Here is a 12,720-nt window from a genome sequence, read left to right on the forward strand (position 1 = left end):
TTTGAATCATGACAGTTTATTTTGGACTTGACTGTCCCTTTATACTGTACCACAGGATGGAAAGAAAAGAAGGGCTGAGGCCAAAACACGTAAGCTTTAAAGGATATATTCAGAAATGAAGTATGGGTATATATAGGGAGAGATGGTTAATCCATAAGAGTGATCTGTGCTGGCCTGCAGAGGCGTATTCATTCGTCTCCATACACCCTTAATTATTTTCCCCACACAAACCAATATCTCCTTGGTACACACCAAGCAGCGGGAAGGGGGAGAGGACCAAACACTGATAGTTGTGGTCAAACCTTCACGATCAAATGACCCACCAGTACGTCACTCCTAGTTCCCTTACTTCCTAGAGCCTCTTAACCCAGACCTCACAGCAGGGGGATTTAAGCCACTACTCAACAGGCAACTTAAAGTAAATATCCCAAAACGAAAAAGGAGTTACAGCTAGTAGTGTAAAACTGAGCTTTTATTCCCTAGTTAAAATAGTCCACAATAGAAGACCTCTGGCTGGCAAGCTTATACGTTTCAGCAATATGCCATAATCAAAGCTGTAACATGCCAGTCACAGGTGAACATTTTATACATACAGTATACTCCAAAATTTAAATTGGCTAAAAAAGAACCAATAAAAACAAACACACTAGCGGTGATCAGACATTAAACTTTTACCTGCTGTATCCTGCTGTAATATTTTCGACAAAGCACAAATGAGAAATAATTATGTAACATTTCAAATAACTAACAACATGTAACATAAGGTGGTAACATATTATTAATAATACAATGTAGCTACAATATGTTGTTATGGACACACTAACCTCAATCCTGTTGCTAATCATTCATGCAACAATCCTTATTTGGTAAGTCAAGAGTGTCACATAAAGTACCATCACCCCTAACACATATACATGTGCATTGTCATAATTCATTGAATTCCAGGATTATCCATACATGTATATATTATTATAACCATTCTAGCTTATTTAAAATGTTGTGTATATATATATATATATATATATAGTATATATATACAGTATATATATATATACATATATATATATACACTGTATATATATATACACTGTATATATACTGTATATACAGTATATATATCTTATTTTGTTTTATTATGTCACATCGTCTAATAGCAATGATCATACTGCTATCTCAAGCAAAGATTAATTATAACTACTGATCATATATACTGTATATATATATATATATATATATATATATATATATATATATATATATATATATATATATATATATATTTATATATACAGTATATATATCTTATTTTGTTTTATTATCTAACATCGTCTAATAGCAATGATCATACTGCTATCTCAAGTAAAGATTAATTATAACTACTAAACATAAAATGAATTAGTCTAGATGTTACATATCAAAGATAAAATAGAGAGAGAGGAAGTAATATAAAATGATTGGCCATAGCCTAAAAGCCTCAGATAGTTATTATTCCCAAAAATTGATAAGATCAAATTCTGAGTTAAGTCCAGAGGAAACCCTAGTCTCAAGTTTTGAAATCCCTTGCATTTTTAATTTGTTCAAAAGGGTATTCTAATCTGCACCCCGTGTGGGACAACGTATCATATCAATAACACTTAAAGCTACTGAGATCACTCTTATAGTATTTGGCCAAATTTTTAACAAAGGGAGTATAACAAGCCATTGGGAACACATTAAGGGGAAACCCGTTTTACAGTAAACTGTCCCTTTAAATGCTCAAGGTTTTTACAGTCCCATATAACCCCTTCCCGTCAGTAGGACACTCCATGCAGTCCTAACTGCGCTGGGCTTTAGCACTATTAGAACGCCATGGAACGTCCTAGCCATTTGGCTGTACTGAAGCCATAGGCACTTCCTGAATGGGATTGCGGGCTGGAGGGGTTGCCTAGTGTCATAGGTACACCCCTAGCACAATCCCATCATTGAAATCATGCGATCACATGAACGATCATGTGATTTAAATTTTTACTTATTTGTTTACAGCGGAACTTTGTTCTGATGTAGACAAATAAGACCCGGAAGGAAGGGGTTAAATTAAAACTGCTGTCCAGCTGCTCCTCTGCTGCGCTGAAGAAGTTTCCCTTTTAAAAAGCAGACAAATGGATTTGTGTTAACAAATTAATTCCAAACAACCCCCTTAACAAATATCAGAGTAAACTAAAACAACATATTTGTGTGACAAATTATTCATCTAAAACTTAATTTAGAAAAAAAATGCTTACGTTATCAAATGTAGTATTCAGTTTAAGAAAAGCACATTTAAAACTCAGATAACTGCATGATAGTCTATGAGGACAGATATTTGCATTTTAATTAGGATATTTTTATTTAATATACACAATTTATATTAGACACTAAAATGTAACATTTTAAAGTGAATCTCAATCATTTATTAAGCTTCCAGTGTACATTTTAGCATTTATCAGGAAAAAAGTCGCAAAAATGTTGCAAGTTTCTAGAAGAGACCCTTGAGTGAAGTTTGAACCTTGGGAGTTTACAGTATATGGGAGTCTAGGGCGAATGATTTAACGATTGGGAGATATTGCATTGTGGATTCTTGTTGATGGAATGGGTCTTTTGGCATGGAGTTTTTTTGGAAGGACTGGTTATACATGGGGGGTCTTTTTCTGAGTGGGGGTGACCCATGAATGTATTCCACTAAAGTAGGTTTCAATGGGTGTGTGGGTGTTTAAAGAAAATGTATTCAGTCTATGTATTCAAATCAACTGTGCCCTTTTAAGGGCTGGACTCTCTTTTCCACTCCCATGTGAGGTTGCTTATGGCCATTCTTTACATAGCTTTGCTTTACTGCAGTATTGGCATTTTAGTATTAAGTGTCAGTTTCAACTGGTAAAATCAGTTGTTGCAAATAAAAAAAAAAAAAGGAAAAGGAGTTATTTGTAAACATTTTAGCACACTCCAGCAGGTAAAACATTTAATTGAGAACAATCAAGAGAAGAATAAAATGTTACAATATTATGTCCCTTTACTACCAGTACCAAATAAAGCAGTATATTCTAGACAAGGGTGTTAATAATGCAGAGAAAATTAGGTTATTATGAATGGGAAAAAATGATTGTGATGCAGGAGCATTGGCAAATATATTGCTGAAGGCTATTATTTACTTGTGTAGTATTCATCAATAGGATGTTAATGCTGAAGTCTGTTAAATAAAATCTTTACAATTTGACCCTTGGGTGCTTTTATATTTGTAATGAAGAAATCTTGAAGACCAGAGGAATCATAGACAACCAGTTAAATCAATCAGAATTTATATCCACTTTACACAAAAAGAAGGATTACAATTATAAAACTTGTGTGGCTAAATGTATTGTTCCCTATAAAACCAAACCTCATTATCAGTAACCGTAAAATTAAAAATATTATAGAAAGAAAAGGAGGACCAACTGTGGATTAAACTCATTCACCCATTTAACATGAAATAGATATCCAAAAAAAAGTTTTAAAAAGTACAGATTAGGGCCGAAATTGTTATCAAGGATAGCACTGCAAAATAGTAATTAAAGGGATAAAGAAGTCAACATTAAAATGTGCATAGTTTGCATTTCAATTGTAAAAAGAAACATTTTTCAAATATACTTCATTACCAAAACTGTATGCATTTAAATTGAATACTGATTTACAGCAGCATTCGGGGATATTCTGTGAGGTTCAGTGCACCAGTATTCAAACACAATGTTTGCCCCTGGTGCTGCCTGCGGTCTGTATGGCACCCGTGTCATACAAGCCGCTGCTAACTCTCAGGTGTTTGCCTATTGTTACACACGCCATCACAGCATATGTCTGTATGCTGCTGAAAAACTGTAATAATTTTAAATAGATGCATTTTTGTTAATGAAAGTATATTTCAAAAAACAAAACAAAAATCTCCTTTAATATCTGAAGAGCACTGGAGAAAATAATTTAATTGGCAAAGCATATTGAGATGCTATTGAGAGTTTCTTAGGAAACACAACCCTCTTGGCTAGATTATGAGTAGAGCGCTATTTATCACTCCCTCTCTAAGGGCTCGCTTCCATTGAGTCGTAATTCAGTTTGCGTGCACTCGCAAACCGATAAATATGCTGTCGGAAGCAATATCATTTATCGACTGTTTCCAATGGCGCGTTTTACCTCATATCGGCAGCCGGACTTCGGCTGACGAAAAGATCTTTGCGTTCCATAGAAAGTAATAGAAGCCGTTAATCGATAAATTATACCAGGTTTCAAATGAAAGCGCTAACCGTTAATACACTGACGAAGGCTGTCGATACATTGAGAAATATTACACCCAGCTCAACTAGGTGTAAAAGAGGAAAATTGTGCTTTTTGAGACCTATTTTCTATTGAAATTATAAAACTTGCAAACAATGCAAGTGTTTTAATGTAGAAATAAATTGTTATAAGTAATATTTATTGTTGTCTCATGTATAGAAATAGTTGAACTTATATTCTTATAGAAATATCAGTATATATTTAAATATAATAATATATGCAAGAACATATCTACAGAATGCAAACTAGACCTATGCCTAGGGCAGCAATACATATTACTTATATTTATGAAGTTGTAAATATAATTATATTAAAAAATAGCCTGGAGGAAGACCTTCTTCGCTTTCAGGAACATCAGTACCTATTTCGGGCTTAGTGTTTTTTTTTATTGGGAGGGGGGGTTATCTTTAAGATAAGGCATTTAATCGGCTGGAAAAGAGCTGATTGCCCTTTTACGGGCAATACCCATACAAATGCCCCTTTTGAGGCAATGGGTAGTTTAGTTTGTTTTAGTGTTAGTTTTTTTATTTTGAGGAGTTTGGTGGGTGTTTTTTTTTTACTTTTAGGGGGTAATGGTGATTTGTTTAGGTAAAAGATCTGTTTAACTTAGGGCAATGCCCTATAAAAGCAATTTTAAGGGCTATTTGTAGTTTAGTATTAGATTAGGGGGTGGTTTTATTTTGGGGGGATTTTTTATTTTTATAGGGGTATTGGTTTAGGTTTACATTTTTTTATTTTGCATAGCTTTGTTTATTTTTTTCTGTAATTTTACATTTCATCATGTAATTGGCAAGAGTCCATGAGCTAGTGACATTTGGGATACACAATCCCACCAGGAGGGGCAAAGCTTCCCAAACCTCAAAATGCCTACAAATACACCCCTCACCACACAAGTTTGTGCTAAGATTTCTACGTTGATATGCGCTTCTCAGCATTTTTAAGCCCGATTCCTCTCAGAGTATAGTGAATGTCAGAGGGATATGAAGGGAGTATCACCTTTTGAATGCAACGGTTTTCCTCATGGGAGATCTATTTCATAGGTTCTCTGTTATCGGTCATAGAGATTCATCTCCTACCTCCCTTTTCAGATCGACGATATACTCTCATATTCCATTACCTCTACTGATAACCGTTTCAGTACTGGTTTGGCTATCTGCTATATGTGGATGGGTGTCTTTTGGTAAGTATGTTTTCATTACTCAAGACACTCTCAGCTATGGTTTGGCACTTTATGTATTTATATAAAGTTCTAAATATATGTATTGTACTTATATTTGCCATGATCAGTATATTTCCTTTTGCAGACTGTCAGTTTCATATCTGGGAAATGTATTTTTTAGGAAAATGTATTTCTTACCTGGGGTATAGTCTTTTTTTCAATTGACTATCATTTTAAATTTGCGGGCAGAATTAGGCTCGCGAGGGCGCAAAATGCCAAACTTTATTGCGTCATTTTTGGCGCGAGATTTTTTTTGCACAAAGTTACGTTCGATGGCGTAAATTCGTCATTTTGCGGCATCTTTGTCGATGCCTAGTCCTTTCACAAAGTTGCGTCTTCAATGACGCGAGTGTGTCATTTCCGGATGTTGTTAGCGCCACAAATTTTTCTCTGTTTGTTTATGCATCATACTTGGCACCAAATATTTTCATTATTTTAAACCCCATTCCTATATGCCTCTTGCTTTTTTCCCTATCAGAGGGCTATGCTGTTTGCATTTTTTTCCCATTACTGAAACTGCCATATAAGGAAATTGATAATTTTGCTTTATATGTTGTTTTTTTCTCTTACATTTGCAAGATGTCTCAATCTGATCCTGTCTCAGAAATCACTGTTGGAATCCTGCTGACTGATAACAGTTCTACCAAAGCTAAGTACATTTGTTTTAATCTTGTGGAGATTATATCTCCAGCTGTGGTTTGTAATAAGTTGTCATGATAAACTTTTACATGCAGAGAATGTGTTCATCTAATAGTACATTGCCTGTTGCTGTTCTTTTAACATCTAATGTACAAGATATACCTGTGAATTTATAAGAATTTATTGCTGATTCTATTCAAAAGGCTTTGTCTGCTATCCCGCCTTCTAATAAATGTAAAGGTCTTTTAAAACTTCTCATAAAGTTGATGACATTTCAAATGACCGTCAACATACTGAATTATCCTCCTCTGATGAAGATCTATCTGATTCAGAAGATCCTTCCTCAGATAAATCTACTTATTTATTTAAAATGGAGTACATTCGTTCTTTGTTGAAGAAGTGTTGATTATATTGGATATTGAGGAGACTAGTGCTCTTGATATTAAAACTAGTAAACATTTAAATTCTGTTTATATTTCTGATATGATTTCTAAGGAATGGAATAGGCCTGGTACTACTTTTATTCCTTCTTTAAGGTTTAAAAAATTGTATCCTTTGCCAGCAGTTAGATTGGAGTTTTGGGAAAAGATCCCCAAAGTTGATGGGGCTATCTCTACTCTAAACGTACTGCTATTCCTATGGAAGATAGTACTTCTTTTAAAGATCCTTTAAATAGGAAACTTGAATCTTATCTAAGGAAAGGTTATTTATTTTCAGGTCTTCTTCTTAGGCCTGCAATTTCTTTGGCTGATGTTGCAGCTGCTTCAACTTTTTGGTTGGAAACTTTAGCGCAACAAGTATCGAATCATGATTTCTCTAGCATTGTTAACTTGATTCAACATGCTAATAATTTCATTTGTGATGCCATTTTTGATATCATCAAAATTGATGTTAAATCTATGTCTTTAGCTATTTTTAGCTAGGAGAGCTTTGTGGCTTAAATCTTGGAATGCTAATATGACTTCTAAGTCTAGATTGCTATCTCTTTCTTTCCAAGGTAATACATTATTTGGTTTACAGTTGGATTCAATAATTTCAACTGTCACTGGGGGGGAGGGAGGTTTTTTTGCCTCAGGATAAAGATCTAAGGGTAAATCTAAAGCTTCTAACCGTTTTCGTTCTTAAGGAACAGAAACCTAATTCTTCCCCCAAGGAATCTGTTTCCAATTGGAAGCCTTCTTCAAATTGGAATAAATCCAAGCCATTTAAGAGATCAAGTCAGTCCCCAAGTCCGCATGAAGGTGTGGCCCTTATTCCAGCTTAGCTGGTAGGGGGCAGATTAAGATTTTTAAAAGATGTTTGGATCAATTCAGTCCAAAATCATTGGATTTAGAATATTGTCTCTCAGGGGTACATAATAGGATTCAGAGTAAGACCGCCTGTGAGAAGATTTTTTTCTCTCACACATTCCAGCAAACCCAGTATAGGCTCAGGCTTTCCTGAAGTGTGTTTCAGTCCAGGAGTTATCTGGGGTAATCATGGCAGTTCCATTTCAGGAACAGGGTCTGGGGTTTTATTCAACTCTATTCATTGTCCCAAAGAAAGAAAATTCATTCAGACCAGTTTTGGATCTAACATTTTTGAATCAATATGTAAGAGTAGCAACTTTCAAAATGGTGACTATAAGGTCTATTCTGCCTTTTGTTCAGCAAGGGCATTATATGCCCACAATAGATTTACAGGATGCATATCTTCATATTCTGATTCATCCAGATCGCTATCAGTTCCTGAGATTCTCTTTTTCTAGACAAGCCTGGGTGAATATATTAGTATGAATACCTGATCTGTGAGGTGCGGTGGTGAAAAGACAGCGAGAGCCTTTTTTATACGGATATCGCTGTTAATCTCCAACACACAGTGGAAGCTGCACGCAGTGGGAGTTGCACTTTTAAAACACAGTGCTGATCCAGAAGATTCTCTGGCTGTTGCGGAGGAGAGTCCATGGCTGTGCCCTTGACGTTTTGAATGACACCTATTTCAGCGTACTGACTGCTGCTGAATGTCAGTCTGCCCATTCGCACTTCTTTATATAAGAGTGCCAGTACTCTTGTGAGTATACTTTCAACTGTTTGTTGTTCCTGTGATTTCAGCTTACGAAAATTATCTGCACTATGAGGCGCTGTCTTTCCTTGTTCACTTTTTAGATATACTGACTGATCACGCAGTTTCAAGACCAGCAGCCTATTTCATTAATCCATCACTATTGCACCGGAGTCTCCATTCACCTTTTGCAACATCGCTCACAATCATCTTTTTGGACTCTCTGCAATAAGCATGATAAACTTTTTTTCTTTTATATATAGATATACACTGTGAGTGCCATCATTGCAAGTTTTAGCAAAGGTCTGCTTTTCTAATTATTTAATTATTTATTTTTTATTTTTCATTTGATGTTGTTTTTTATTGTGTTTGTTACTATCTATACATTTTTTTGTTTTAGTGATCAAATAGCTCTATTGCTCAATTATAATTTCAATTGGCATTTTGATTCTATTGGCGCACTCTATCACTATACACCTGTATAGTTTTCCCATGGAAATTGAACACTTAGTTTTATTATTATTATTATTATTATTATTATCATCAGGTATTTGTAGAGCGCCAACAGATTCCGCAGCACTGTAAACATAGTCGATGTACAGGATAGCTTTTGTAGGGGTCAAGTGGGTAGAGGGCCCTGCCGAGAGTTTCACTGTTGTAGTCGGCTCTCATGAAGCGATCTGTAAACAGCTGGGCCCATAGGCTTACACTCTAAGGGGTTCAAGGGGAAAGCAGTGGAAAGGTTAGTGTTGGTTGTATGCATTCCTGAATAGTAGAGTTTTTAGGAAGTGCTTGAAGCTGTTAAAACTAGGGGAGAGTCATATTGAGTGAGGCAGGGAATTCCACAAGATGGGGGCCAGTCTGGAGAAGTCCTGTAAACGGGAATGTGAGGAAGTAACAAGAGAGGAGGAGATCCTGAGCTGATCGAAGGGGATGGGAGGGAGAGTATCTAGAGACAAGTTCTGAGATGTAGGGGGGAGCAGTGCAGTTGAGAGCTTTATATGTCAGGGTGAGGATTTAATGTTTAATCCTAGAGACAAGAGGAAGCCAGTGAAGGGATTGGCAGAGAGGTGCAGCAGATGAAGAGCGACGAGTAAGGAAGATGAGCCTGGCAGATTCATTCATAATGGATTGTAAAGGAGCTATGCGGCAGCTAGGTAGACCAGAGAGGAAGGAGTTGCAGTAGTCGAGGCAGGAGAGGATGAGAGAGTGGATTAAAATCTTGGTTGTATCTTGTGTAAGGAAATGTCTAATTTTAGCAATGTTTTTAAGGTGGAAGCGGCAGGCTTTAGCCAAGGACTGAATGTGAGGAGTGAAGGAAAGATCTGAGTCAAGTGTGACCCCAAGACATCGGGTGTGCGGGGTAGGGGTAATGATGGAATTATCAACAGTTATAGAAATTTTGGGGGTGGAGACATTGGAAGAAGAGGGGAAAATAAGGAGTTCAGTTTTGGAGAGATTTAGCTTAAGGTAGTGAGAGGACTTCCAAGATGAGATGTGAGAAAGACAGTTAGTGACACGGGTTAGTAAAGAAGGAGGTAGGTCTGGTGCAGAGAGGTAGATTTGGGTGTCATCGGCATACAAATGGTATTGAAACCCATGGGACTTTATTAAGGAACCTAGTGACGACGTGTAGATTGAAAAGAGAAGTGGACCAAGGACAGAGCCTTGAGGTACCCCAACAGAAAGGGGTAACTGGGCAGAGGATGCTCCGGAGAAGGCTACACTAAATGTACGGTTAGTCAGATAGGAAGGGAACCACGAGAGAGCTGTGTCACAGATGCCGAAGGATTGGAGGGTTTGGAGCAGAAGATGGTGGTCAACAGTGTCAAAGGCTGCAGACAGGTCAAGGAGGATAAGCAGAGAGAAGTGGCCTTTGGATTTTGCTGTAAGTAGGTAATTGGTAACCTTGACCATTGCTGTCTCTGTAGAGTGATGGGAACAAAATCCAGATTGCAGTGGGTCAAGAAGAGAGTTTAGTGTAAGGAAATGGGATAGACGTGCGTAAACTAGCTTTTCGAGGAGCTTTGAGGCAAGAGGGAGTAGGGAAATAGGGTGGTAATTGGAAGGGGAGGTTGGATCGAGGGAAAGTTTTTTTGAGGATAGGTGTGACCAGTGCATGTTATAGAGATGAGGGAAATATACCAGTGCTGAGGGAGAGGTTGAAAATGTGTGTGAGTATGGGGGAGAGGGTAGAAGAGAGGGAGGGGAGTAGCTGTGAGGGGATGGGGTCGAGGGGACAGATAGTGAGGTGGGAGGACAGTATAAGGGCAGAAACTTCATCCTCATTGACAGGGGCAACAGAGCTGCATTTTTGGATATTTGGGTTTTGGGTGATCGTGAGCTTTTGAGGGGGTGGGAGATTGGAAGTATGTTGAGAGCTGATTTCACTTCTGATAGAGTCAATTTTGTTGTTGAAGTGGCTTGCAAAATCTAGAGCTGAAAGGGAGGTTGGGCGGAGAAGAGTGTTGAACGTGGAGAACAGACGTTTAGGGTTAGAGGAAAGAATAGAGATGGGATTAGAAAAATATTGTTGCTTATAAAGTTTAAGGGCAGAATAGTAGGAGTTCAGGATGAACTTGTAGTGAAGAAAGTCAGCTGAACTCCGAGATTTCCTCCAATGTCGCTCAGCAGTATGGGAGCATCTGCGTAGGTATCAGAGGGGTATGCCAGGGCTGAGGATGAGAGTGTGGTTTCTGAGCTAAGGTTGGAGGGGCCAGAGTGTCAATGACCGATGTAAGGGTGGAATTATACTGGCAGATAGATTGGTCAGGGCAGGAAAAGGAGATGATAGATGAGAGGAGAGGTTTGAGAGAGCTAGCGAGCTGATGCAGATCTAGTGACTTAGTGCTTCTGTGAAGTTTGGTGTGAGGGGTAGAGGGAGGGGGAGTTGTAGGTAGGGAAGTGATGTTGCAAGTTAGGAGATGATGGTCAGAGAGAGGAAAAGGGGAGTTTGTTAAATTTGAAAGAGTGCATCGATAGGTGAAAATCAGATCAAGGGAATGACCATCTTTGTGAGTGGGAGAGTCAGTCCATTGTGACAGGCCGAAAGAGGAAGTCAGTTGAAGAAGTAGTTTTGCAGAGGAGGCAGTGGGATTGTCAAGAGGGATGTTAAAGTCACCAAGAATGAGGGCAGGGGTGTCAGAGGAAAGGAAATAAGGAAGCCAGGCAGCAAAGTGATCTAAAAATTGAGTTGGGGAGCCAGGGGGGCGGTATATGACTGCAAAACATATAGAGAGGGGAGAGAATAACCGAATCATGTGTGCTTCAAATGAAGAAAATGTGAGTGAAGAGAAGGGCTGTATTTGTTGGAAGGTGCAACGAGAGGAAAGTAAAATACCGACACCACCTCCTTGTCTATTACCAGACCTAGGAGTGTGGCTGAAATGGAGACCCCAATGTGACAGTGCAGCAGTGGATGCTGTGTCTGAAGCAGAGAGCCAGGTTTCTGTAAGAGCCAGAAGGTTAAGAGAGTGGGAGATAAAGAGATCATGGATAGAAGTGAGCTTGTTGCAGATGGAGCGAGAGTTCCAGAGTGCACAAGTGAAGGGGGAGGGGTTTTTAGATGTAAGAGGTATGCGACTAAGGTTACCAGAGTTTAGTTTATGAAGTCTATTGAAAGGCACACAAGGATGCGAAAGGCTAGGAGGTTGTGAGGGACTAGAATTAGGGGAGATGTGACATGTGATAAGAAGCAGATTTGCATTAATGAGACTGTTGTTTGGCTGAAGTGCAGGGGGGGGGGAGAGAGTGTTTAGGAATAGATAAAGTTCATGAGTACAAAAGTAAGGTGAGTATAAGAGAGATGGGCTAATGAACAGGGCAGGTGGAGAGGGAGAAGGAGTAAGTGAGTAATGTAGTTTGTTATAGAGACAAGAGGTAGCAAAAAGGAATATGAAGATATTGAGCATTAAGTGCTTAGTCATATAAGTTTTTCTGACTCCATGATTAATACTATGTTGCAGGCTCATAAATCTGTTTCTAGAAAGATTTATTATCGAGTTTGGAAGACTTAAATTTCATGGTGTTCTTCTCATAAATTCTCTTGGAATTCTTTTAGAATTCCTAGAATTTTACAGTTTCTTCAGAATGGTTTGGATAAAGGTTTGTCTGCAAGTTCCTTGAAAGGACAAATCTATGCTCTTTCTGTTTTATTTCACAAAAGATTGATAAACTTCCTGATATTCATAGTTTTGTACAGGCTTTGGTTCGTATCAAGCCTGTCATTAAACCAATCTCTCCTCCTTGGCGTCTTAATTTGGTTTTGAAGGCTTTACAGGCTCCTCCGTTTGAGCCTATGTATTCTTTCGACATTAAAGTACTTTCTTGGAAAGTGTTGTTTCTTTTGGCCATCTCTTCTGCTAGAAGAGTTTCTGAATTATCCACTCTCTCTTGTGATTCTCCTTTTCTGATTTTTCATCAGGATAAGGCAGTTTTGCGGACTTCATTTACATTCTTACCTAAGGTTGTGAATTCTAACATTAATAGAGAAATTGTTGTTCCTTCCT

Source organism: Bombina bombina, chromosome 3 (assembly GCF_027579735.1).
Source record: "Bombina bombina isolate aBomBom1 chromosome 3, aBomBom1.pri, whole genome shotgun sequence".
NCBI classification, from domain to species: domain Eukaryota; kingdom Metazoa; phylum Chordata; class Amphibia; order Anura; family Bombinatoridae; genus Bombina; species Bombina bombina.